The sequence below is a fragment of the Lissotriton vulgaris genome, chromosome 6 (genome assembly GCF_964263255.1).
Source record: "Lissotriton vulgaris chromosome 6, aLisVul1.2, whole genome shotgun sequence".
In the NCBI taxonomy this organism is placed as follows: Eukaryota; Metazoa; Chordata; class Amphibia; order Caudata; family Salamandridae; genus Lissotriton; species Lissotriton vulgaris.
In genome coordinates this window covers 1,176,798,981-1,176,826,746 of record NC_141694.1, presented here as the reverse complement: position 1 = coordinate 1,176,826,746, position 27,766 = coordinate 1,176,798,981, and positions in this window count along the sequence as shown.

Sequence of the window (27,766 nt, the reverse complement as noted above, 5' to 3'; positions counted from 1 at the left end):
GAACTCACCGAGGACTTCCTAAACCCCACTCCACCACAGTACTTACCGAACTGTTGCATCATGGGGGCTGTGGTTGTTACGTTCATCACCACAGCTGCAGGCAATTTGGAGGAGTAGCTGACTTCCTGTTCAATAAAGGGCTGCAGCGTCAATAATGAAGGGGTGGTGCAGTTTCAAGTTTGCTATGGACGTCTGAGGACGGCACTTACGTGCCGAAATGCATTATGTCCGCAATCATTTAATGAGAAGCTTCCAACAGACCCCGCTGTGTCCTCTGATCCCTTCTAACCTGGAGTGGACGTTGTTTGATATTTCACGCGGTAGCTGGCAACCGCGTTTGGAGGACCCGTTCTACAAGCGGGCTGCGACTTTGCTGGTTCCAGTGGCAACGCTGGGCTTTTTTCTTTCACCGAGGTGTCGGTATTTTGCAGTCCCGCCACAAGACTTCAGGCTGACCTGTGGCCACCGAACGAAGCGGCTCGTGACTTCACCTGGCAGCAGGGTCACGGTATCCTAGCTGCATGGCTCTTTTCATCTTGAAGGACGGTGGCAGAACGTTCGGGGACCCGAGGAAGACTCCAATAATTTTATAATTAATTGAACTCACCGAGGACTTCCTAAACCCCACTCCACCATGGTACTTACCGAACTGTTGCATTATGGGGGCTGTGGTTGTTACGTTCATCACCACAGCTGCAGGCATTTTGGAGGAGTAGCTGACTTCCTGTTCAATAAAGGGCTGCAGCGTCAATAATGAAGGGGTGGTGCAGTTTAAAGTTTGCTATGGACGTCTGAGGAAGGCACTTACGTGCCGAAATGCATTATGTCCGCAATCATTTAATGAGAAGCTTCCAACAGACCCTGCTGTGTCCTCTGATCCCTTCTAACCTGGAGTGGACGTTGTTTGATATTTCACGCGGTAGCTGGCAACCGCGTTTGGAGGACCCGTTCTACAAGCGGGCTGCGACTTTGCTGGTTCCAGTGGCAACGCTGGGCTTTTTTCTTTCACCGAGGTGTCGGTATTTCGCAGTCCCGCCACAAGACTTCAGGCTGACCTGTGGCCACCGAACGAAGCGGCTCGTGACTTCACGTGGCAGCAGGGTCACGGTATCCTAGCTGCATGGCTCTTTTCATCTTGAAGGACGGTGGCAGAACGTTCGGGGACCCGAGGAAGACTCCAATAATTTTATAATTAATTGAACTCACCGAGGACTTCCTAAACCCCACTCCACCACGGTACTTACCGAACTGTTGCATTATGGGGGCTGTGGTTGTTACGTTCATCACCACAGCTGCAGGCAATTTGGAGGAGTAGCTGACTTCCTGTTCAATAAAGGGCTGCAGCGTCAATAATGAAGGGGTGGTGCAGTTTCAAGTTTGCTATGGACGTCTGAGGAAGGCACTTACGTGCCGAAATGCATTATGTCCGCAATCATTTAATGAGAAGCTTCCAACAGACCCCGCTGTGTCCTCTGATCCCTTCTAACCTGGAGTGGACGTTGTTTGATATTTCACGCGGTAGCTGGCAACCGCGTTTGGAGGACCCGTTCTACAAGCGGGCTGCGACTTTGCTGGTTCCAGTGGCAACGCTGGGCTTTTTTCTTTCACCGAGGTGTCGGTATTTTGCAGTCCCGCCACAAGACTTCAGGCTGACCTGTGGCCACCGAACGAAGCGGCTCGTGACTTCACGTGGCAGCAGGGTCACGGTATCCTAGCTGCATGGCTCTTTTCATCTTGAAGGACGGTGGCAGAACGTTCGGGGACCCGAGGAAGACTCCAATAATTTTATAATTAATTGAACTCACCGAGGACTTCCTAAACCCCACTCCACCATGGTACTTACCGAACTGTTGCATTATAGGGGCTGTGGTTGTTACGTTCATCACCACAGCTGCAGGCATTTTGGAGGAGTAGCTGACTTCCTGTTCAATAAAGGGCTGCAGCGTCAATAATGAAGGGGTGGTGCAGTTTCAAGTTTGCTATGGACGTCTGAGGAAGGCACTTACGTCTCGAAATGCATTATGTCCGCAATCATTTAATGAGAAGCTTCCAACAGACCCCGCTGTGTCCTCTGATCCCTTCTAACCTGGAGTGGACGTTGTTTGATATTTCACGCGGTAGCTGGCAACCGCGTTTGGAGGACCCGTTCTACAAGCGGGCTGCGACTTTGCTGGTTCCAGTGGCAACGCTGGGCTTTTTTCTTTCACCGAGGTGTCGGTATTTCGCAGTCCCGCCACAAGACTTCAGGCTGACCTGTGGCCACCGAACGAAGCGGCTCGTGACTTCACGTGGCAGCAGGGTCACGGTATCCTAGCTGCATGGCTCTTTTCATCTTGAAGGATGGTGGCAGAACGTTCGGGGACCCGAGGAAGACTCCAATAATTTTATAATTAATTGAACTCACCGAGGACTTCCTAAACCCCACTCCACCACAGTACTTACCGAACTGTTGCATTATGGGGGCTGTGGTTGTTACGTTCATCACCACAGCTGCAGGCAATTTGGAGGAGTAGCTGACTTCCTGTTCAATAAAGGGCTGCAGCGTCAATAATGAAGGGGTGGTGCAGTTTCAAGTTTGCTATGGACGTCTGAGGAAGGCACTTACGTGCCGAAATGCATTATGTCCGCAATCATTTAATGAGAAGCTTCCAACAGACCCCGCTGTGTCCTCTGATCCCTTCTAACCTGGAGTGGACGTTGTTTGATATATATATATATATATATATATATATATATATATATATATATATATATATATATATATATATATATATATATAATTCACAGAAAAAACCATAGGTTTTAGGCCATATATAGTTAGGAATTTGCATTTACAAAACCTTGAAAATTCACTGAAAAAACCATTGGTTATAGACCATATATAGTTAGGGATTAGCCTTTTCAAAACCTTATTTTACTCACACAAAACCATTGAAATTTCATATATAGTTAGTTGCACTAACTATATATCGCGCACCCGCAATCCACTGCTGACAGTGGTTAGTGACATTACTGATGACATCTCAAATGACATCACTGATGACATCTCAAATGACATCACTGATGACATCACTGATGACATCTCAAATGACATCACTGATGACATCACTGATGACAACATCCAGTGACTGTATGTTTCTGTAAAGTTAAAATATGTCTTACATATTGAAGAATGAGTGGATGTACAAGTGTCTGGAAGAAGGATTTAGTAGGTGCATGACTGACTGTATGAGAGAATGATTAAATGTGTCTTACTGAGTGCATGGGTTAGTGACTAAACTGTCTTAATTTGTGCATCATTATATCTGTTGTTCTACAAACTGCTGCATGTGTTGATCAGTAGCTATATGAGTAACTGTATGGGTTATTCATTGGTTGTCCAAGTATTTGTATGGGAAACTGAGTGTGTGTGTATGGGTGGCTGGGAGGTGTGTGACTCTGTACATAGATGTGTGAGTAGTTGATTCACTATATGTATGGGTTCAAAAGTGCATGTGGAAACAGCTGTATGGGCGGTTGACTGTGCATGAGTGTATTGGTGAGTGAATGGATATCTCAGTGCTACATGTCAAAGTAAGTACATATGTAAAACACAGTACATGTGAGAGTTGACATATATAAATAACTGTGCATAAGAGCCAGTGAATGTGTGAGTGGCTGTATGGATCATTGTGAACATGTATCAGGGATTGTATAAGAGAGTAAATATGTGTTAGTATATGTTTGAATAAGTAAGGTGTGTATAACTGTATAGTTGAGAAAATGGAGGTGTGATTGATTTTTTGCATAACTGACTAGGTGTGTGAGTAACTCCATGGATGAGTGACAGTCTGTGACTGTCTGTTTACACTGATTGTATCTAAGGTTATATTAGAGTCTGAAGAGGTTCATGGTATTATCACATGAATGATATCATCAGTGATGTGATCAGTCATGTCAAATGAGATGTTATCAGTGATTTTATCAGTGATGTCATTTGAGATGTCATCAGTGATGTCATTTGAGATGTCATCAGTGATGTCATTTGAGATGTCATCAGTGATGTCATCCGTGATGTCACTAACCATGTCATGAATGATGTAATATGTGACATCATCAGCAGTGGATTGCGGGTGCGCGATATATAGTTAGTGCAACTAACTATATATGAAATTTCAATGGTTTTGTGTGAGTAAAATAAGGTTTTGAAAAGGCTAATCCCTAACTATATATGGTCTATAACCAATGGTTTTTTCAGTGAATTTTCAAGGTTTTGTATATGCAAATTCCTAACTATAAATGGCCTAAAACCTATGTTTTTTTCTGTGAATTTCAATGGTTTTTTAATAGCAAATATCAAAAGCTGTCAAATGTCAAGTACGTGATAGGTAAAAACTTTTTCGTGTTTATGCACGCTGATGTGCTTTGAACGCTGCCCCCCCTCCCCTCTTTTCTCTTAGTAGTACTCTCTCTTTGCAGATAGTGAAGGGTAGTTAACGCAGGCCTTTACCCCCGTTGTAATCCGTCGTGCCTGCTTGTCTCTCCATTTGATTGATTGTTATCCAAGCATTTACTGTTTTACAATTGATTCTCTTTGGTTCATTCTCTATTTACAAACAAGCACAAAGTCACAATACTCTGTTTAGTCTTTGCAGATAGTGAAAAATCGTGAAAAATCATGTAAAAAAATAAAAGTAATCGAGCAAAATCAGTAGGCCACTAATTGGATCTCTTTTTGACCTCGCTAAAATAGAAATATTAGGAACAACCCTTCATGAGAAATACGAAAATAGTGAGACGAACTGAGCTCCACACCATGAGGGCTGCAAGACAGCTCGGCTCCGTCACCCACCCCGCCCAAAATAACGACAAACCCTATGCAAATATTAAAAATATATACAACACACCAGCAAAGTAACAGGGTAAAACATTTTATTAAATAACTATTTACATAACTATTTTATACTTTTTGTTGCCCGATCCGGCTAGCTCAATCGAACGAGCATGAAACTCATGCACTCTGATAGCAAGCGTTGCTACTGATGCTATGCAGACCAAAACTGGTTTTCAGTTTGTACATTTTTCGAGATTTTTCCATCCGAGGTTGGTTGAGTTTGTAGAACAATGGCTTCAGATTTTCCACATACGGTGTGGTGGCGCGGACTGGGAGGGGGCGCTTCGCTCCTGCCCCCTCCCCAAGTAAGATTTTCATACGTGAAAGTACGTTAATGGTTTTGGTCCCTGAGTTGCTTCGATGTCACTGCCATTCTCAAATGGCATAAGTTCTGGATGTTGGGTGCCATAGTTCAGAGTTCTGAGCAGCGCTTGTAACACTGTCTGAAGCTTATTTCCACCTACTGCAGCTTCACTATTCTCAAAGTAAGTGAGGGTCGTTTGTGGACCTGACTGCATTTGAAAACAATGTGATATGGTACCTCCCTAAACCGCTTGACGGAGGCCCCCGAGGGGCGGTGTGATGGCACGGACTCGGAGAAGACGCTTGGCTCCGACCCCCTCCCCAAGTCTTATAGCACTGGTGTAGCCTGAGATCGCCCCCGACATAGGCGGCCGGCTCCCGGGGTCCGGCGGAACTTTTTGCCTTTTGATGACTCTTCTATTCTGGACCTTGTCCCACAATCCGTTTGACCTGAAGACACGCTGTAGTGGGGCGCCCCTTTACCGTTTTAGTTGCCATTCCGCCCGCTTTTGCTACACTGTGCCTCTTCCGCCATTCAGCTGTTTACCGCCCGCTCTTGCGACTACATCGTCTCGCTCACCATGTAGTTGAGTTGCTCCCGCTCTTGCGATGCAACGATAAGCGACTGCCACAGGACTCTCAAAATGGTGGCCGGCTCTTCAGATTTGGGCGTGGTCCACTAAAATGGCCCTGGGACACCTTGGAACTCGGACGCTTCCCTGATAGGGCTTGGGTCCCATTCTCGAAAGCGTCCCCTCAGCCGTGAAGATTCTACAAAAGTCTTGGGGGCCCCCGACTCCCGCAGGCTTCTGGTGGGGAGCGGCTGCCATGTTTGCTCGTGGAATGGCCAAGACAGAGCTACGAGATGGTGGTGCTCTCACGCTGACGCCAGCTTTAGTCTGAAACATCCAGAAACACTGTAGACTACCAATTCGATCAGTTCCGGTAGCGCCCCAACATGACCCGGTAGAGAAGAACTTGCCCTCCCCTCTTTGACTGATGGTTCTTGTTGCCTGTCCCCTCTGTTGTCATTTAACAGAACTTTTTGGACTGCTGAAAGGGGTTGTGTCCTGAACGCTGGTTGGTGGAGACATTTTGACTATATTCTTGACCTACGTTGTCGCGTAATGCGTTATATGACACGCCGCGTTAGCGCACCCGGAAGCGATCCGGGGCGCGGCGCGCAGCGCGTAACGTAAGCATAACAGGTCATGTGACTTGTTAATAAAACTTTTTATTGTTTCATTTTACTTTTGTTATTTTAATAATGAAAAGCTTGGTCATATGACCTAAAAAATACGCTTTTTATTGATTTCGAACATTTTTTTTTTAAACATATATGTTATAATGTTCCAGGCTAATGTACTTTCCCGGAAAATTTACAACTTTCCTGCAAGTAAAATATATTCCTTTTTCGAGAAAAAGGGCGTTTCTTCGTCCCATGACGGGGCCGTTGAGTAAAAGAGGCTCGGCCTGCTGTCTTACTCGCCGATACGCCTGATTATCAGATTCTTATCGATCACTTTATGTTGCAGGAGTGGAAAACACAACTGCCCTTGACCATTTATCTTTACTGCGTTCCTACGTATTATACCTTTTATCCGTCATGTAATTGGACTGCTTTATTTCACTTGCCTTTTACTGATTCGAAAACAGTGACTAAAAGTAAAAACTTTACCAATGTAAATACTACTACCATGTTTTGTTTTAAAAACCTTTATTGTGAAAATGTCAGTATACAAATACGGGCCTATAACCACGTGGGCCGGCCACGGAGCAAACTGGAAACGTATATGATGAGGAGACATTTACACTGTAGAGGAACGTAACGAGCGGGCCATTAGGTTGCAAGAACTAAGGTGTCTAACAGTTGCGGAATCGGTGGACGTACATTTTGTAATTAAAATACGACAAAGCCACTTACAAAAAAATCATCTAGATATACATTTGCGGGCAAGTACCATGGGTGACGTTAATTCGAACTTTCAATAGTACAGTAATCAATAACACATCAGAACTTAATATCAATACGGATGTCGAAATATTCAATCAATTCTCGTCCCCGCCCGCCATGAGCATCAAAACTGCATTCATATCTCGTGATATCAAGGTTGTTCAACCAGTACACAACAAGGAGTTACGAGTCCCATTTATACCGGCGCCATTTTGGGCGAGGCCGGGCAGGTCCAAGATATAGTCAAAATGTCTCCACCAACCATCGGCCAGACCAGAAACCCTTTCTGCCCTTTATGCTACAAGATGGTGTCTTCCATTCAGAAAATATTGTTGGCAGCATTTTGAAAGGAAAGATAAACAGCCGTTCTCCTAGTGAGTCTCACATTGTTACATTTAGGAAGAATGTTGAAGAGTAGTATGTTGAAAATCTGAAGCCATTTTTCTACAAACTCTCAATCAGCCTTGGATGGAGAAAAAAAATCCTGAAGAATGTACAAACTGAAAACCAATTTTTGTCTGTATAGCATCAACAGCAACGCTTGAGTCAGCTTTGCGTGAAGCCGCCATTTTGATTCAATCAATAACGTCCCCCTGCACACATTCAGGGACCTGGTCGTGTCTTCAGGTCAAACGGATTGTGGGACAAGATGCAGAAAGGAAAAGGAAAAAAGTTCCGCCGGACCTCGGGAGCCGGCTGCCTATGTCATGGGCGATCTTTGGCCACACCAGGGCAATAGTGAAGCTGCAGCAGGTGCAAATAAGCTTCAGATAGTCTTACAAGCACTGCTCAGAACTCTCAACTATGGCACTCAGCATCCAGGACTTGCCATCCGGATCTTGGCGCCTTGTGCTGGTTCCGACCTATTCACACATCGGTCCACTACTGACATCACCTCATAAGCCAACGGGGCACCCCACGCCGACTTTCGGCGCAGCATTGTAGGATGGCCACACCAGTGCGGCAACTTGCTGGACACCAGCTCGGTGCCATCCGTATCTCGGCGCGTTCGAGTCACTGTACCGCAAGAGTGACCGGAACTCAGCTGGACACGCCGTCTTTCGGCGCAGCATTGTAGGATGGCCACACCAGTGCGGCAACTTGCTGGACACCAGCTCGGTGCCATCCGTATCTCGGCGCGTTCGAGTCACTGTACCGCAAGAGTGACCGGAACTCAGCTGGACACGCCGTCTTTCGGCGCAGCATTGTAGGATGGCCACACCAGTGCGGCAATTTGCTGGACACCACCTCGGGCAATAGTGAAGCTGCAGCAGGTGCAAATAAGCTTCAGATAGTCTTACAAGCACTGCTCAGAACTCTCAACTATGGCACTCAACATCCAGGACTTGCCATCCGGATCTTGGCGCCTTGTGCTGGTTCCGACCTATTCACACATCGGTCCACTACTGACATCACCTCATAAGCCAACGGGGCACCCCACGCCGACTTTCGGCGCAGCATTGTAGGATGGCCACACCAGTGCGGCAACTTGCTGGACACCACCTCGGTGCCATCCGGATCTCGGCGCGTTCGAGTCACTGTACCGCAAGAGTGACCGGAACTCAGCTGGACACGCCGTCTTTCGGCGCAGCATTGTAGGATGGCCACACCAGTGCGGCAACTTGCTGGACACCAGCTCGGTGCCATCCGTATCTCGGCGCGTTCGAGTCACTGTACCGCAAGAGTGACCGGAACTCAGCTGGACACGCCGTCTTTCGGCGCAGCATTGTAGGATGGCCACACCAGTGCGGCAATTTGCTGGACACCACCTCGGGCAATAGTGAAGCTGCAGCAGGTGCAAATAAGCTTCAGATAGTCTTACAAGCACTGCTCAGAACTCTCAACTATGGCACTCAACATCCAGGACTTGCCATCCGGATCTTGGCGCCTTGTGCTGGTTCCTACCTATTCACACATCGGTCCACTACTGACATCACCTCATAAGCCAACGGGGCACCCCACGCCGACTTTCGGCGCAGCATTGTAGGATGGCCACACCAGTGCGGCAACTTGCTGGACACCACCTCGGTGCCGTCCGGATCTCGGCGCGCTGTGCTGCCTTCGGCCTACTGTAGCCGCAAGTGCGGACGCAACTCAGTTGGATGGCGAGTGAAAAGATAAGGGGCGCCGCACTGCAGCCGAGGAGCCTCCATCTTGGGGGAGACGCACGGCCCCCACTGACTGACGCGACCTTACAGGCCAACGGGGCGCCCCACGCCGACTTTCAGCGCAGCATTGTAGGATAGCCACACCAGTGCAGCAACTTGCTGGACAACAACTCGGTGCCATCCGGATCTCGGCGCGTTGTGCTGCCTTCGGCCTATTCGCACATCGGTCCGCTACTGACGCCGCCTCACGTGCCAACGGATTTTCTACGCTTTTTGTAGCCCTATGCCGCATAACAGGTCATGTGACTTGTTTATAAAACTTTTCATTGATTCATTTTACTTTTGGTTTCCTAATGATGGAAGGCTTGGTCATATGACCTAAAAATAACACTTTTCATTGGTTTAGAACATTTTTTTTTCCCAAACGATGAAAGCCTCACCTTGTTTCTGGATGTTTCAGACTGAAGCTGGCGTCAGCATGAGAGCACCACCATCTCGTGGCTCCGTCGTGGTCATTCCGCGAGCAATCATGGCAGCTGCTCCCCACCGGAAGCCTGCAGGAGTCGAGGTCCCCCAAGACTTATGTAGAATCTTCACGGCTGAGGGGACGCTTTCGAGAATGGAGCCCAAGCCCTAGCAGGCAAGCGTCCGAGTTCCAAGGTGTCCCAGGGCCATTTTAGTGGACCAGGCCCAAATCCGAAGAGCCGTCCGCCATTTTAAGAATCCAATGGCAGCCGCCTATCGCTGCACCGCAAGAGTGGGCGCAACTCAACTACATGGTGAGCGAGACGCTGTAGCCGCAAGAGCGGGCGATAAACAGCTGAATGGAGGATGAGGCACAGTGTAGCAAAAGCGGGCGGAATGGCAACTGAAACGGTAAAGGGGCGCCCCAGTACAGCAGACGAGCCTCCACCTGGGGACGCCCGTTCAGGCCGCCTCCCCCACGCCCCCCCCCCCCCCCCCCCCCGGGGCGCCCCACGCCGTTTTTCGGAGCAGCATTGTAGGATACCAAAACCAGTGCGGCAAGTTACTGGACATCACCTGGGTGCCATCCACATCTCAGCGCGTTCTGCTGCCTTGGGACTATTCGCACAACAGACCGCTACTGACGAGGGCTCCCCCCGCACCACCCGGGACGCCCCACGCGGTTTTTCTGAGCTGCATTGTAGGAAACCAAAAACCAGTGCGGCACCCAGGTAACATCACCTGGGTGCCGTCCACAACTCAGCACGTTGTGCTGCCTTGGGACTATTCACACAAAAGACAGCTACTGACCATTGTTGCTTCTTTTTGCCAAAAAATGTTTAAATGTATTTACAGTTTTTGTTGCGTTCGATATATTTATAAAGTTAATAAAGTTTTATAATCCTACTTTGTTGGAGTACTATATATTTTAAAAAAATCGGGTGAATGGGGCCTTGAATCGGGTTATTGTCATGTGTGGGCTTTGGAAGTGTGCTGCTACAGGATCGGACATTTCAAACTCAAATGCACGTTCTTTTTCTTACCTTTCCGAAGCATGGAGCGCAATAGCAGGCAGAGAAAGGGTGATGCAAGTGTTGAACACTGCCTGGCCTGGCAAGTTGCTGGCAGTGCCCCCCCCCCCGCCCGCTCCTGAAAGAGGGCACACACACCGCCGCTCCGAGTACTTCACATATCTTTAAAAGACCATGCGCTTGTTAATGAGGCTTAAATGGTTTATCACCCCTTCTAGAGCCCCTGCATCGGCCCTCTGACGTTTCCTGGAAGAATTAGCATGTAACACAATACCAAGCCCTGTCAGCTGAAACCCCAGAGGAATCGGGTTTTTGCTTGCAGGAATCGGGAGGCGGGAGACTAGCACTGAAATCGGTAGTCTCACGCCTGAATCAGGAGGGTTGGCATGTCTGGATTCCCTGCAGCTGGGGCCATAAACTACATCCGCAGGGCTAGGTGATAGCTTGGGACCGGCCTGGACAATCGGACACAGAGGAAGAGGAGTGTCAGAGGGTGCGGTAGTGAATAGGGTGAAAGGGAGGTGTCAGGCGGGCACAGGGTGTGATTCTCAGGGAAGAGCAGCGCAGATGGGGGGAAGTTTATGGCCCATGCATGAGAGAGAGAGCGGGGGTGACCAGTGCGTGGGGGAGATGCTTGCGAGGGTGGGGAGCCGTGCTGAGGATCGGCGGCGTGCAGAGAGTGGGTCTGGTCAAGGCATCTAAAATGGCTGCCGTGCACGACAAAATTGTGGCATTGGAAAAAAGGCAAGATGGCGAAGACAATGTTTATCAATAAAGATTCATTTATAACAAAATATTTTATCGCAGTGACAAATTGGCGGTCAACACTTCCTGATTTCCATCGAATCGAACGTTAACAGACGTCACGCAGCAAAAAAAAAAAAAACGCTCACGCACAGCCGCTGGAAGACATGTATCAACATATATGAGCCTCCTCAGCCACCCTCAGAAAACATAATGGATCAGGATACGTCTCCCGCACCCCCTTATACCTAGTAATTTAATTAAAACGAAACACAAAATGGCGAATTCCCGTTTCGCTACCAGTTTGCGGCCCAGTTCGCGGCCCGAGAAGCACTTCTACCGTGAAAAATCAATCTTTTTTTATTTTCCCCACGGAACCCTTTAATAACCCCAACATCATTCCTAGGGGGTCAAGAGGGGTCTACCTTGCCTCCTTTCATTAAATTCCCCTTTCGTTTTTCACCTCTTCTTCTCTCTCGATCCTACCGAGAGACAAGATGGCGGCCGCACAGCCGCTGGAAGACATATATCAACATATATGAGCCTCCTCAGCCACCCTCAGAAAACATAAGGGATCAGGATACGTCTCCCGCACCCCCTTATACCTAGTAATTTAATTAAAACGAAACACAAAATGGCGAATTCCCGTTTCGCTACTAGTTTGCGGCCCAGTTCGCGGCCCGAGAAGCGCTTCTACCGTGAAAAATCAATTTTTTTTTATTTTCCCCACGGGACCCTTTAATAACCCCAACATCATTCCTAGGGGGTCAAGAAGGGTCTACCTTGCCCCCTTTCATTAAATTCCCCCTTCGTTTTTCACCTCTTCTTCTCTCTCGATCCTACCGAGAGATAAGATGGCAGCCGCTCCGGACTGTTTAGAATGTTGACAGACACCGGAAAGCCAATCAGCTTCGCATCGCAAAGTTCCGTTTCGCGAAAAGTAAGCGGACCGGGGCGCAGCCCGGAGCGCTGTTACAGATATATATCTTGTTTTGAACGTTAATTTCTCAAAATCCACTGGAGCACATATATTGAGACCTAGCAAAGGCACATCGGGATAACAGTCCCTACAATTTTGCCAAGTTTTGTGCAAATCCATTCAGCCGTTCGAGCTAAAAGTGAGGCCAACCGCCCTATGGAAAACTCAATGTTAAAAACGCGTTTTGGGACCCCCCTTTTTTCTCGGCCCCCCCTTGACGAAACCCCCCCACATTTTCAAGGGACGCTCAGAAACAAAATGTGCCATTTTCCTGAAGATTTCAGCCGATTCCGTCCACAAACGCCAAAGTTATTAGACATAGAATTTTCAAAAATCCCATAGGGAAAAAATCCTAACTATATATACCTACTGGCGACAGCCAGTAGGTAATATATATATATATATATATATATTCACTGAAAAAACCATGGGTTATAGACCATATATAGTTAGGAGTTAGCATTTACAAAACCTTATTTTACTCACACAAAACCATTGAAATTCGCATATATAGTTAGTTGCACTAACTATATATCGCGCACCCGCAATCCACTGCTGATGATGTTACATATTACATCATTCATGACATGGTCAGTGACATCACTGATGACATCACTGATGACATCTCAAATGACATCACTGATGACATCATTGATGACAAGATCCAGTGACTGTATGTTTCTGTAAAGTTAAAATATGTCTTACATATTGAAGAATGAGTGGATGTATAAGTGTCTGGATGAAGGATTTAGTAGGTGCATGACTGACTGTATGAGAGAGTGATTAAATGTGTCTCACTGAGTGCATGGGTTAGTGACTAAACTGTCTTAATTTGTGCATTATTATGTCTGTTGTTCTGTAAACTGCTGCATGTGTTGATCAGTAGCTATATGAGTAACTATATGGGTTATTGATTGGTTGCCCAAGTATTTGTATGGGAGACTGAGTGTGTGTGTGGGTGGCTGGGAGGTGTATGACTCTTTGCATAGATGTGTGAGCAGTTGATTCACTAGATGTATGGGTTCAAAAGTGCATGTGGAAACAGCTGTATGGGCGGTTGACTGTGTTCATGAGTGTATTGGCGAGTGAATGGATATCTCAGTGCTACATGTCAAAGTAAGTACATATGTAAAACACAGGACATGTGAGAGTTGACATATATAAATAACTGTCCATAAGAGCCAGTGAATGTGTGAGTGGCTGTATGGATCATTGTGAACTTGTATCAGGGATTGTATAAGAGAGTAAATATGTGTTAGTATATGTTTGAATAAGTAAGGTGTGTATAACTGGATAGTTGAGGAAATGGAGGTGTGATTGATTCTTTGCATGACTGACTAGGTGTGTGAGTAACTCCATGGATGAGTGACAGTCTGTGAGTGTCTATTTACACTGATTGTATCTAAGGTTATATTAGAGTCTGAAGAGGTTCATCGTATTATCACATGAATGATATCATCAGTGATGTGATCAGTAATGTCAAATGAGATGTTATCAGTGATGTCATCAGTGATGTCATTTGAGATGTCATCAGTGATGTCATTTGAGGTGTCATCAGTGATGTCATCAGTGATGTCATTTGAGATGTCATCAGTGATGTCACTGACCATGTCATGAATGATGTAATATGTGACATCATCAGCAGTGGATTGCGGGTGCGCGATATATAGTTAGTGCAACTAACTATATATGCGAATTTCAATGGTTTTGTGTGAGTAAAATAAGGTTTTGTAAATGCTAACTCCTAACTATATATGGTCTATAACCCATGGTTTTTTCAGTGAATTTTCAAGGTTTTGTAAATGCTAATTCCTAACTATATATGGTCTTTAACCTATGGTTTTTTCAGTGAATTTCAATGGTTTTTTAATAGCAAATATCAAAAGCTTTAAAATGTCAAGTACGTGGTAGGTAAAAACATTTTCATGTTTTAAAGATGGCTCTGGGCAACCGTGGAACTCGGACGCTTGACTGCTAGGGCATGGGCCCCATTCCCAAAAGAGTCCCCTCAGTCTTGAAGATTCTACAACAGTCACCGGGACCCTCGACTCCCGTAGACTTCCGGTGGGGAGCGACTGCCATGATTGCTCGCGGAATGGCCACGACGTAGCCACGAGATGGTGGTGCTCTCATGCTGACGCCAGCGTCAGTCTGAAACATCCAGAAACACTGTAGACTACCAATTCGTTCACTTCCGGTGGAGCCCCAACGTGACCCGGTAGAGAAAAACATGCCCTCCCCTCTTTGACTGATGGTTCTTGTTGCCTGTCCCTTCTGTTGTCATTTAACAGAACTTTTTGGACTACTGAAAGGGGTTGTGTTCCGACCGCTGGTTGGTGGAGACATTTTGACTATATTCTGGACCTGCGTTGTCGCGTAATGCGTCATATGACGCGCCGTGTTAGCGCACCCGGAAGTGCTCCGGTACACGAGGCGCAGCTTCCCGGAAGCGATCCAGAGCGCGGCGCGCAGCGCGTAACGTAAGCATAACAGGTCATGTGACTTGTTAATAAAACTTTTCATTGGTTCATTTTACTTTTGTTTTTCTAATGATGGAAGGCTTGGTCATATGACCTAAAAATAACACACTTCATTGCTTTCGAACATTTTTTTTTCCCAAATGATGAAAGCCCCACCTTTTTTTTTTCACTCTGACTTGTAAAGCAAAGGACCCAGATGCATTTACAGTTTATCACTAACAATGTTCCAGGCTAATGTATTTTCCCGGGAAATTTACAACTGTCCTGCAAGTAAAATATTCCTATTTCGAGAAAAAGGGCGTTTCTTCGTCCCATGAGGGAGCCGTTGAACAAAAGAGGCTCAGCCTGCTGTCTTAGTCGCTGATAGGCATGAATATCGGATTCTTATCGATCACTTTATGTTGCAGGAGTGGAAAACACAACAGCCCTTGACCATTTATCTTTACTGCGTTCCTGCGTATTATACCCTTTAACGGTCATGTAATCGGGCTGCTTTATTTCACTTGCCTTTTACTAATTCGAAAACAGTGGCTATTATTCAAAACTTTACCAATCTAGGTACTACTACCATGTTTTGTTTTAAAAACCTTTATTGTGAAAATGTCAGTATACAAATACGGGCCTATAACCACGTGGGCCGGCCACGGAGCAAACTGGAATCGTATATGATGAGGGGACATTTACACTGTAAAAGAACGTAATGGGCGGGCCATTAGGTTGCAAGAACTAAGGTGTCTAACAGTTGCGGAATCGGTGGACGTACATTTTATAATTAAAGTACGACAGGGCCAGTTACAATAAAATTATCTAGATATACATTTGCGGGCAAGTACCATGGGTGACGTTAATTCGAACTTTCAATAGTACAGTAATCAATAACACATCAGAACTTAATATCAATAGGGATGTCCAAATGTTCAATCAGTACTCGTCCCCGCCCGCCATGTGCTTCAAAACTGCATACGTATCTCGTGATATCAAGGTTGGGCAACCAGTACACAACAAGGAGTTAGGAGTCCCATTTATACCGGCGCCATTTTTGGCGAGGCCCGGCAGGTCCAGGATATAGTCAAAATGTCTCCACCAACCAGCGGTCGGACCAGAACCCCTTTCGGCAGTCCAAAAAGGTTCCGTTAAATGACAACAGAAGAGATAGGCAACAAGAACAATCAGTCAAAAGAGGGGACGCTTTTGGGAATGTGGCCCATGCCCTAGCAGGCAAGCGTCCGAGTTCCAAGGTGTCCCTGGACCATTTTAGTGGACCAGGCCCAAATCCAAAGAGCCGGCCGCCATTTTGAGAGTCCTGTTGCAGCCGCCTATCGCTGTTGCCGCAAGAGCGGGCGGAACTCAGCTGGATGGCGGGTGAGGCACTGTGCCGCAAGAGCGGGCGGAACTCAACTGGACGGCGAGTGAAACGCTAAGAGGCGCCCCACTGCAGATGAGGTGCCGCCACACCAGTGCAGCAACTTGCTGGACACCACCTCGGTGCCATCCAGATCTCGGCGCGTTGTGCTGCCTTCGGCCTACTGTAGCAGCAAGTGCGGGCGCAACCCAGCTGGACGGCGAGTGAAACGCTAAGGGGCGCCCCACTGCAGATGAGGTGCCTCCACCTGGGGAGGCGGGAGAGGCCCGTTCGCGCCGCCTCAACCCCCCCCTCCCCCCCGGGCACCCCACGCCGACTTTTGGCGCAGCATTGTAGGATGGCCACACCAGTACAACAACTTGCTGGACACCACCTCGGTGCCATCAGGATCTCGGCACGTTGTGCTGCCTTCGGCCTATTCGCACATCGGTCCGCTACTCCACACCAGTACATTAACTTGCTGGACACCACCTCGGTGCCATCTGGATCTCGGCGCGTTGTGCTGCCTTCGGCCTATTCGCACATCAGTCCACTACTGACGCCGCCTCACAGGCCAACGGATTTTGTAGGCTTTTTATAGCCCAAAGCCGCATAACAGGTCATGTGACTTGTTTATAAAACTTTTCATTGGTTCATTTTACTTTTGGTTTCCTAATGATGGAAGGCTTGATCATATGACCTAAAAATAACACTTTTCATTGGATTAAAACATTTTTTTTTCCCAAATGATGAAAGCCCCACCTTTTTTTTTCTCACTCGGCATTCCAAAAAGGTTCCGTTAGATGACAACAGAGGGGACAGGCAACAAGAACCATCAGTCAAAAGAGGGGAGGGCAAGTTCTTCCCTACCGGGTCACGTTGGGGCTCCACCAGAAGTCATCGATTGGTAGTCTACAGTGTTTCTGGATGTTTCAGACTGAAGCTGGCGTCAGCATGAGAGCACCACCATCTCGTGGCTCCGTCGTGGCCATTCCGTGAGCAATCATGGCAGCCGCTCCCCACCGGAAGCCTGCGGGAGTCGGGGGCCCCGATAACTTTTGTAGAATCTTCAAGGCTGAAGGGACGCTTTCGAGAATGGGGCCCAAGCCCTAGCAGGCAAATGTCCGAGTTCAAATGTGTCCCAGGGCCATTTTAGTGCACAAGGCCCAAATCCGAAGAGCCAGCCGCCATTTTAAGAGTCCTGTGGCAGCCGCCTATCGCTGCACCGCAAGAGTGGGCGCAACTCAGCTGAATGGCGGATGAGGCACAGTGCCGCAAAAGCGGGCGCTAAACAGCTGGATAGCGAGTGAAACGCCAAGGGGCGCCCCACTGCAGCAGAGGAGCCTCCACCTGGGGAGGCGGGGGAGGCCCGTTCGTTCCGCCTCCCCCCCCCCCCGGGGCGCCCCACGCCGTTTTTCGGCGGCGCATTGTAGGATGGCCAGACCAGTGCGGCAACTTACTGGACACCACCTGGGTGCCGTCTGGATCTCGGCGCGTTGTGCTGCCTTCGGCCTATTCGCACAACGGACCGCTACTGACGCCACCTCACAGGCCGACGGATTTTGCCGACTAAAAGACAGACCATAGCAGCCCATTGTCGCTTTGAGATGTATGTTGCAGCAGGCTGCCATGTAAATAGTTGTTTTTTTTAACGTGTTTACTTTGTTGGAGCGTTGTATATATTTATAAGTTATTAAAATGTAATAATCCTACTACTTTGTTGGAGTGCTATATATTTTTAATGTGACACATAATTGTGAAGACTTTGATGTACAAAAAGGCATCCCTGGAATCTTCCGCTTCAGGCTCGGTCCCACACACCCTTACAGTGAGAATCCCTTCCCCAATCACAATACAGGATCGTTATCAGATAGTAGGAACGCATGTGGTGTGACGGATCTCATGGGGTGGGGGCCTTGATCTACTATAACTCCTTTGAAGAGGGGTGATTCTTTACAGTTGGGGCCACAAACTACATCCGCACAGCTAGGTGATAGCCTGGGACCAGCCTGGACAATCGGACACAGAGGAAGAGGAGTGTCAGAGGGTGCGGTAGTGAATAGGGTGAAAGGGAGGTGTCGGGCGGGCACAGGGTGTGATTCTCAGGGAAGAGCAGCGCAGATGGGGGGAGGTTTATGGCCCATGCATGAGAGAGAGAGCGGGGGTGACCAGTGCGTGGGGGAGATGCTTGGGAGGGTGGGGAGCCGTGCTGAGGATCGGCGGCGTGCAGAGAGTGGGTCTGGTCAAGGCATCTAAAATGGCTGCCGTGCACGACAAAAGTGTGGCATTGGAAAAAAGGCAAGATGGCGCAGACAATGTTTATCAATACGGATTAATTTATAACAATTATTTTTAACAATATATTTACTCGCAGTGACAAAATGGCGGTCAACACTTCCTGATTTCCTTCGAATTGAACGTTAACAGACGTCACGCTGCCAAAAAAAAAATAAAACGCTCACGCGCAGCCGCTGGAAGACATGTATCAACATATATGAGCATCCTCAGCCACCCTCAGAAAACATAGGGGGTCAGGATACGTCTCCCGTACCCCCTTATACCCATTTCTCACATTGTTTTTCCTCCATCTTGTAATTTAATTAAAACGAAACACAAAATGGCGAATTCCCGATTCCCGACCCGGTTCGTGAACCGGGAAGCGCTTCTACCGCGAAAAGTCAATTTTTTTTTATTTGCCCCACGGGACCCTTTAATAACCCCAACATCATTCCTAGGGGGTCAAGAGGGGTCTACCTTGCCCCCTTTCATTAAATTCCCCCTTTGTTTTTCTCCTCCTCTTGTCTCTCGATCCTACTGAAAGACAAGATGGCGGCCGTTCCGGACTGTTTAGAATGTTGACAGACACCGGAGAGCCAATCAGCTTCGCTTCGCAAAGTTCCGTAACGCGAAAAGTATGCGAACCGGAGCGCTACCCGGGACGCTGTCACAGATATATCTGTTTTTTAAAACGTTAATTTCTCAAAATCCACTGGAGCACATATATTGAGACCCAGCAAAGGCACATCGGGCTAACAGTCCCTACAATTTTGCCAAGTTTCGTGCAAATCCATTCAGCCGTTCGAGCTAAAAGTGAGGCCAAACGCCCTATGGAAAAAGGAATGGGGAAAACGCGTTTTGGAACCCCCCTTTTTTCTCGGCCCCCCCTTGATGAAACCCCCCAAATTTTCAGGGGCTGCTCAGAAACAAAATGTGCCATTTTCCTGAAAATACCAGCCAATTCCGTCCACAAACGCCAAAGTTATTAGACATAGAATTTTCAAAAGTCCCATAGAGAAAAAATCCTAACTATATATACCTACTGGCGACCGCCAGTAGGTAATATATATATACATATATATATATTAGTTGCACTAACTATATATCGCGCACCCGCAATCCACTGCTGATGATGTCACATATTACATCATTCATGAGATGGTCAGTGACATCACTGATGACACCAGCCAGTAGGTAATATATATATATATATATATATATATATATATATATATATATATATTACCTACTGGCGATAGCCAGTAGGTATATATAGTTAGGATTTTTTTCCTATGGGATTTTTGAAAATTCTATGTCTAATAACTTTGGCGTTTGTGGACGGAATCGGCTGAAATTTTCAGGAAAATGGCACATTTTGTTTCTGAGCAGCTCCTGAAAATTTGGGGGGGGTTCGTCAAGGGGGGGCCGAGAAAAAAGGGGGGTCCCAAAACGCGTTTTTCCCATGTTAATTTCCATAGGGCGGTTGGACTCACTTTTAGCCCGAACGGCTGAATGGATTTCCACGAAACTTGGCAAAATTGTAGGGACTGTTAGCCCGATGTGCCTTTGCTAGGTCTCAATATATGTGCTTCAGTGGATTTTGAGAAATTAACGTTTAAATCAAGATATATATCTGTAACAGCGCTCCGGGCAGCTATCCGGTTAGCGAACCTTTCGCGTATCGGAACTTTGCAAAGCGAAGCTGATTGGCTCTCCGGTGTCTGTCAACATTCTAAACAGTCCGGTGCGGCCGCCATCTTGTCTCTCGGTAGGATCGAGAGACAAGAGGAGGCCAAAACAAAGGGGGAAATGAAGGAAAGGGGGCAAGGTAGACCCCTCCTGACCCCCTAGGATTGATGAGGGGGATATTATAGAGCCACGCCGGGCCCAAAAAAAAAAAAAAAAAAATCCGATTTTTTCGCCGTAGAGACGCGTCTTGGTAAGCGAACCGGGCAGCTAACTGGGCAGCTAACCGGGAAGCTAACCGGCAGTGTAACGGGAGTCTGAGGAGTAGCTGATTGGCTGTCAACATTGTAAACAGTCCGGAGCGGCCGCCATCTTGTCTCTCGGTAGGATCAAGAGACAAGAGGAGACCAAAACAAAGGGGGAAATGAAGGAAAGAGGGCAAGGTAGACCCCTTCTGACCCCATAGGATTGATGAGGGGGATATTATAAAACCACGCGGGGCCCAAAAAAAAAAAAATCCTGAGGAGTAGCTGATTGGCTGTCAACATTGTAAACAGTCCAGAGCGGCCGCCATCTTGTCTCTCGGTAGGATCGAGAGACAAGAGGTGGGAAAAAAAAGGTGTAAATGAATGAAAGGGGTAAGGCAGACCCCTCCTGAACCCCTAGGATTGATGAGGGGGCTATTAAAGTTCCCTGCGGGGCAAAAGAAAAAAAAATTGCAATTTTTCGCGGTAAAGGTGCTTCCTTGTACGTTAACTGGGCAGCTAACCGGCAGCGTAACGGGAGTCCGACATATTGTGTTTTTTGAACGTTTGTGATATGTGCACGTGTGGATTTTGTCTAATTAAGGTTAAAAAAATATATATATATCTTTAAGCGTGTTCTGGCGCGCTTACGTTTTGGGTTTGGTTTGCGCTGCAGAGACGATACGTCACGGTTATGCGATGCATCATGAGGCGTCTCACGGGCTACGTGATACGTCACTTAATAAAGAATATATTTTACAGCTATAGATATTAGCTTTTAAAAAACCAATGAAATTCACAGAAAAAACCATAGGTTATAGACCATATATAGTTAGGAATTTGCATTTACAAAACCTTGAAAATTCACTGAAAAAACCATAGGTTATAGACCATATATAGTTAGGGATTAGCATTTAAAAAACCTTATTTTATTTGCACAAAACCATTGAAATTCCATATATAGTTAGTTGCACTAACTATATATCGCGGACCCGCAATCCACTGCTAATGATGTCACATATTACATCATTCATGACATGGTCAGTGACATCACTGATGACATCACTGATGACATCTCAAATGACATCACTGATGACATCACTGATGACATCTCAAATGACATCACTGATGACATCACTGACATCTCATTTGACATTACTGATTACATCACTGATGATATCATTTATGTGATAATACATCTTTAGACTCTAATATAACCTTAGATACACTCAGTGTAAACAGGCACTCACAGACTGTCACACATCCATGGAGTTACTCACACACCTAGTCAGTCATGCAAAGAATCAATCACATCTCCATTTCCTCAACTATACAGTTATACACACCTTACTTATTCAAACATATAGTAACACATATTTACTCTCTTATACAATCCTTGATACAAGTTCACAATGATTCATACAGCCACTCACACATTCACTGGCTCTTATGTTCAGTTATTTATATATGTCAACTCTCACATGGAGTGTGTTTTACATATGTACTTACTTTGACATGTAGCACTGAGATATCCATTCACTCACCAATATACTCATGCACACAGTCAACTGTCCATACAGCTGTTTCTACATGCACTTTTGAACCCATACACCTAGGGAATCAACTGCTCACACATCTATGCACAGAGTTATACACCTCCCAGCCACCCACACACATACTCAGTCTCCCATACAAATACTTGGGCAACCATTCAATAACCCATATAGTTACTGATATAGCTACTGATTTAAACATGCAGCAGTTTACAGAACAACATAAATAATGATTGCCAAATTAAGACACTTTAATCACTAACCCATACACTCAGTGAGACACATTTAATCATTCTCTCATACAGTCAGTCATGCACCTACTAAATCCTTCATCCAGACACTTATACATCCACTCATTCTTCAATATGTAAGACATATTTTAACTTTACAGAAACATACAGTCACTGGGTGTTGTCATCAGTGATGCCATCAGTGATGTCATCAGTGATGTCATTTGAGATGTCATCAGTGATGTCATCAGTGATGTCACTGACCATGTCATGAATGATGTAATATGTGACATCATTAGCAGTGGATTGCGGGTCCGCGATATATAGTTAGTGCAACTAACTATATATGGAATTTCAATGGTTTTGTGCAAATAAAATAAGGTTTTTTAAATGCTAATCCCTAACTATATATGGTCTATAACCTATGGTTTTTTCAGTGAATTTTCAAGGTTTTGTAAATGCAAATTCCTAACTATATATGGTCTATAACCTATGGTTTTTTCTGTGAATATATATATATATATATCTATATATTACATATAAGTTGCATCTGAAAAGAAGAACTCAGAAGCCAGAGGGAGTTTGGGAAAACAGCTCGTTTATTTCTCCGGTTTCTCGTGGCGGCGAATGCATTTCGGCATCTAGCCTTCCTCAGCGCCCAAACACGATGACATGGCCTCCCCAGGTAACTCCTTCCTGCTGAAATGAGTGGCAACACCTGGATCTCCTCCCCCTTATGAGTCGTCACACCCATGCAGTCCGTGTGAATGAGGGGACCGCAAATCCCATAATGCATAGTCTTGTTACTTCCTGGCTGGTGGTGTGGAGGAGTGAGCAAACAATGGATTTGTGAAGCCAAGCAGGTAGGTAGGGGCAGGCGCGCAGTCGTGGTCCCAGAGAAAGTTCACTGCCGTTTACCTTGGTCCCTCGTACCGCTACCACCTGGTACAACACGCCAACAATCCACTAGGTAGGGGCAGTCAATGCGGACTGGAGTCCCACTCAGGTAGAATACCTTGTATCCCCCAATGGTGCTGAGTGTGTTCAGGCTGCCACCGGAATGATTCGATTCCTCGAAGACAAACGCTGCAAGCAGCGGGGCGCCCAACTTGATTCCGGGGACACTTGGATGTAGCGGGGCTTGCTGTTCTGCGTCGTAGGCTGGCGCAGTATACATTACGTATAAGTTGCATCTGAAAAGAAGAACTCAGAAGCCAGAGGGAGTTTGGGAAAACAGCTCGTTTATTTCTCCGGTTTCTCGTGGCGGCGAATGCATTTCGGCATCTAGCCTTCCTCAGCGCCCAAACACGATGACATGGCCTCCCCAGGTAACTCCTTCCTGCTGAAATGAGTGGCAACACCTGGATCTCCTCCCCCTTATGAGTCGTCACACCCATGCAGTCCGTGTGAATGAGGGGACCACAAATCCCAGAATGCATAGTCTTGTTACTTCCTGGCTGGTGGTGTGGAGGAGTGAGCAAACAATGGATTTGTGAAGCCAAGCAGGTAGGTAGGGGCAGGCGCGCAGTCGTGGTCCCAGAGAAAGTTCACTGCCGTTTACCTTGGTCCCTCGTACCGCTACCACCTGGTACAACACGCCAACAATCCACTAGGTATATATATATACCTGTGCATACAATAGAACGCCATCTTGGAGTGTGTTACTCCATACACACTCAAATTAAAATTTTGTTAAACAGTGTATCGGCTTCTTTGCAGTTACAGAGGGTATAAGAACATTTAAATGGAACATACCATAAAGTCTTGCCGTTGATCGGCTAAAGTCCCTCAAAAATTAGCCACAACATTGTAAATAATATCAATCACAGCGCAGTTAATAGTAATACATCTAGTGCATTCCTACCCATCAGATTTAACAACATTCAATTAATCTCATAAAATTAATCCAATTCATCAGATCAATCAGTACATCACAATTCATAAAGATAAGAAAGATTTAGCATAGCAGAGCCTTGTCATAGCAAACCAAACAATATTCCAATTCAAACTTCCCTATTTAAACTATATACATATATAATCAACAATAGCTCCGGTATGAAGAACAGTGCCACGCTAGCTGACGGGCGGTCCAGGTTAGGGCCACCGGTAGCCTGAAATATTTTCACCAATGTCTTCGTTTGCCAACAAACATACCCGGACACAACAGGATTGCTTGTGCAAAAGGTGATTTAATGGCAGGAAACAACGCTTTCACCTATCGGCTTCCTCACGTTTCATCGCAGTGATGTTTTGTGCATATTTTTATACCTGTTTACCATAAACAGTGGACTAATACCCCTAAGTGTGGCAAACAATCCAAAGAACATGGCAGCCATTTTGTAATGTCCAAAGTTACAACACAATCAATAATATAGCATGTTATTGACACATTTCAGGTGCTCTTAAACTGTCAATTTTCATAGTTGTAAACATAAAGTGTATATACAAGCGCAATTTAAAGAAATAACGTTATGAACTCAATTATTAAAAAAATATTGTTTCTCGTTATTTACATTATATCTGCGTTATTTACATTCATGGAACACTTAGGCTCATTGTGTTGGCATAAATATCATAGCTAAATATGCTTTCATTTCACAGCTCATAAGCGGTGTAAATATAACCTGTTCAATAAAGATTTCTGTTCAATAAAGTTTTCAATATCGCCTGCACCAGTTAAAATGCTAAAACCATCATGCCTCAGTGGGCTTTTCGACAAAGACCACAACAGTCCCAACTTTGAGACACACAGTACCTCCCTTACATCCCAATTGATTTCTACCACCAATGATGCCCAAGTGGGCGAATTTGCAAGTATTATTCGTACAATTTTATAGATGTTACTTTTCAAATCATATTAGCCAAAATAGGCGAATGTTCAAAAAAGTCCATAAGTTATTAGTTGTGTCGTCTCATCCTCCGCAAAGCTGTGTATTTTCATACCCCATTAGTGCCATGATCAGAGAGATGCCTTTACATACCTAAAAGTTAAAAAAGTTAAAACTTAAGATCAAATCCTGGACCGCAGATTCTCAATAATACAGACTTCGTTCAATAAGGTGCACTGCTAATTCTTCACTTGAGTTAAGCCCATTCGGGGTCATTCAATCAAAGTCTATGATGTACCTTGACTCTAATTTGCGCTGGGATATCTCTCTATTTCCTCCCCTTTACCCAACTCAGCCATATTAATGACCACCATCCTCAACAAACTTTCATTCTGGAAATGCCGGTCAACGAAATGGCGTGCTACCGGATATTGTTGGTTATTATTTTTGATAGCACGTGCATGTTCCATCACTCTTTTTTTAGCACGATGTATTGCACTACTCACATACCACTTATTACATGGGCATATTAATACGTAGACACAATACATAGAGTTACAACTTAGCATTTTACGTATCGCAAACTCTCTATCGGTATTGGGAATTTTCAAAGAGTCACAATCCACACTTTTACGACATGCCTTGCAGTTTCTACAACATTTGAAACCCACTTTCTCTTTGTTTGTTGTCCTGTTGGTGACATGATTCCAACTTAAGTCATCTCTCAAAGATTTACACTTCCTAAAAGTGGTTTGAGGGTTGCTACTGATGTGCTTTTTTAGATGTTCATTAGTAGTCAGAAAATGCCAGTGCTTTTTAAAGATCTTCTTATTCTCATTGGCTTGTCCTGAAAATGTAGTTACAAATCTGATTGTTTAATCTTTCTCATCTACTCTATTGGGATGGAGTAGTTCATTTCTGACAGTTAAATCAACTCGATTGCATGCATACTTAATGGTAGAGCTTCTATATCCACGCTCCTTAAAGCATTCACACATTGTTTGTCTTTCCATTTGGTATGCTGCTTCAGTGCTACAATTCCTTTTCGTCCGGAGCAGCTCACCATAGGGGATGCTGTCAACCAGGTTCCGGGGATGTGCACTGTTTGCCATCAAAATACTGTTTCCCGATTTTGTTTTACGAAACAGACTAGTTGTTATTGTGTTCTCTTGGATTTCAACTTTAACATCAAGGAACTCTATTTCTGTCTTGCTGATTTGTTCAGTAAACACCAAGTTACAATTATTGTCATTGAGTTTACCACAAAGGTTTTGGCTGCCTCTGTACTGCCCCTCCACACCATAAAAATATTATCGATGCACCGCAGCCACAGGACTACGTTGCTCATCGCCGTGCCCTGTGACTGTCGGTACACTGTATCATCAAAGATTAAAAAATTATTGGTAAGACAAAACGAAATCAGGTCTACCAGCATCTCAGAATGTTGATGTAAGGAAATAGATTGTGTTTTCAAAAAATGTTGTACAGCTTGTATCCCCAGTTCATGTCATATGCTTGTATATAAACTACTCACTTCCAGTGTGACAAGCGTGTACGATGGTTCCCATTGGATACCATCTACAATGGTTAGAAAATGAGTGGTATCTTTCAAATACGCAGGGAGCGCAATTACAAAAGGTCTCAGGTAGTGATCTATGAATCGTGAAGTGCTTTCTAGCAGGGAACCCATTGCAGAAACTATGGGTCTACCAGGAGGGTCTGTAGCATTTGTATGTAGTTTGGGTAGGAGATACAAGATGGGAATTCTAGGATGTAAACTTTTAAGATAGTTGACTCCTCCCACTCCAACAGACCTTTCTCTCTTCATTCAGTAAGCAAGTTGCCAAACTCTACGTTGGAATTTTTTATCTCAGCAAGCATAGGTTGAGATGCAGTAGCATGTGGTGTCATTAAGTTGTCTAATGCTTTCTGCTAAATACTTTTCTTTATCCAGCACCACCACGTTCCCATTCTTATCAGAGTGGCGTATCACTATCTGGTTGTCATTTTTCAAATCCTTAACTGCTTGTAATTGCTTCAGGGAGAGATTCTTTTTGTTACATTGAATTTTCTTCTGCCTCAGTTTTTTAACATCTTGTAAGACTCCTCTTTCAAACACTTCAACTGCGTCACACATGGTATTCGGTAACAATCTTGCTTTGCTTTAAAATTACTACCTGGGTTTTGTCCCCCATCAACACCATAGTCATTTAGCAACTCATCTCTATTTACGTTACCAGATGACACAATCTCAAGTAATTCCACATCATTGGTGTCAAGATTACTGAGCCTCCCTGGCCCATCATTAGTATCATTTCTGGTTGGATGTAATTCGAACCACTTTTTTAGCTTAAGCTTTCTGGAAAATAAAATAGGTCAACCCTCGTCTGAGTGTAATTTAGATTGGTAGAGGGGCAAAAAGACAGACCCAACGAGAGGACTTCCTTTTCTTGGGTAGACAAAATCAGTTGTGAGAGGGTTATTACCGTCATATCTTGTTGTTTCTGCCCCTTGTCATCATTCCCATGGGCATTTTCTCTCTGGTTTTGACTCCGGATTTTGGCTTGTTTATTCCTCTTGCTCTTCCTCATCCGCCCCGGCCCCTCCCTCTTGAATTCCCTTGCTCTTAGTGGAATTCTGTCCGGTCCTGGTTCATCACTTGAAATTG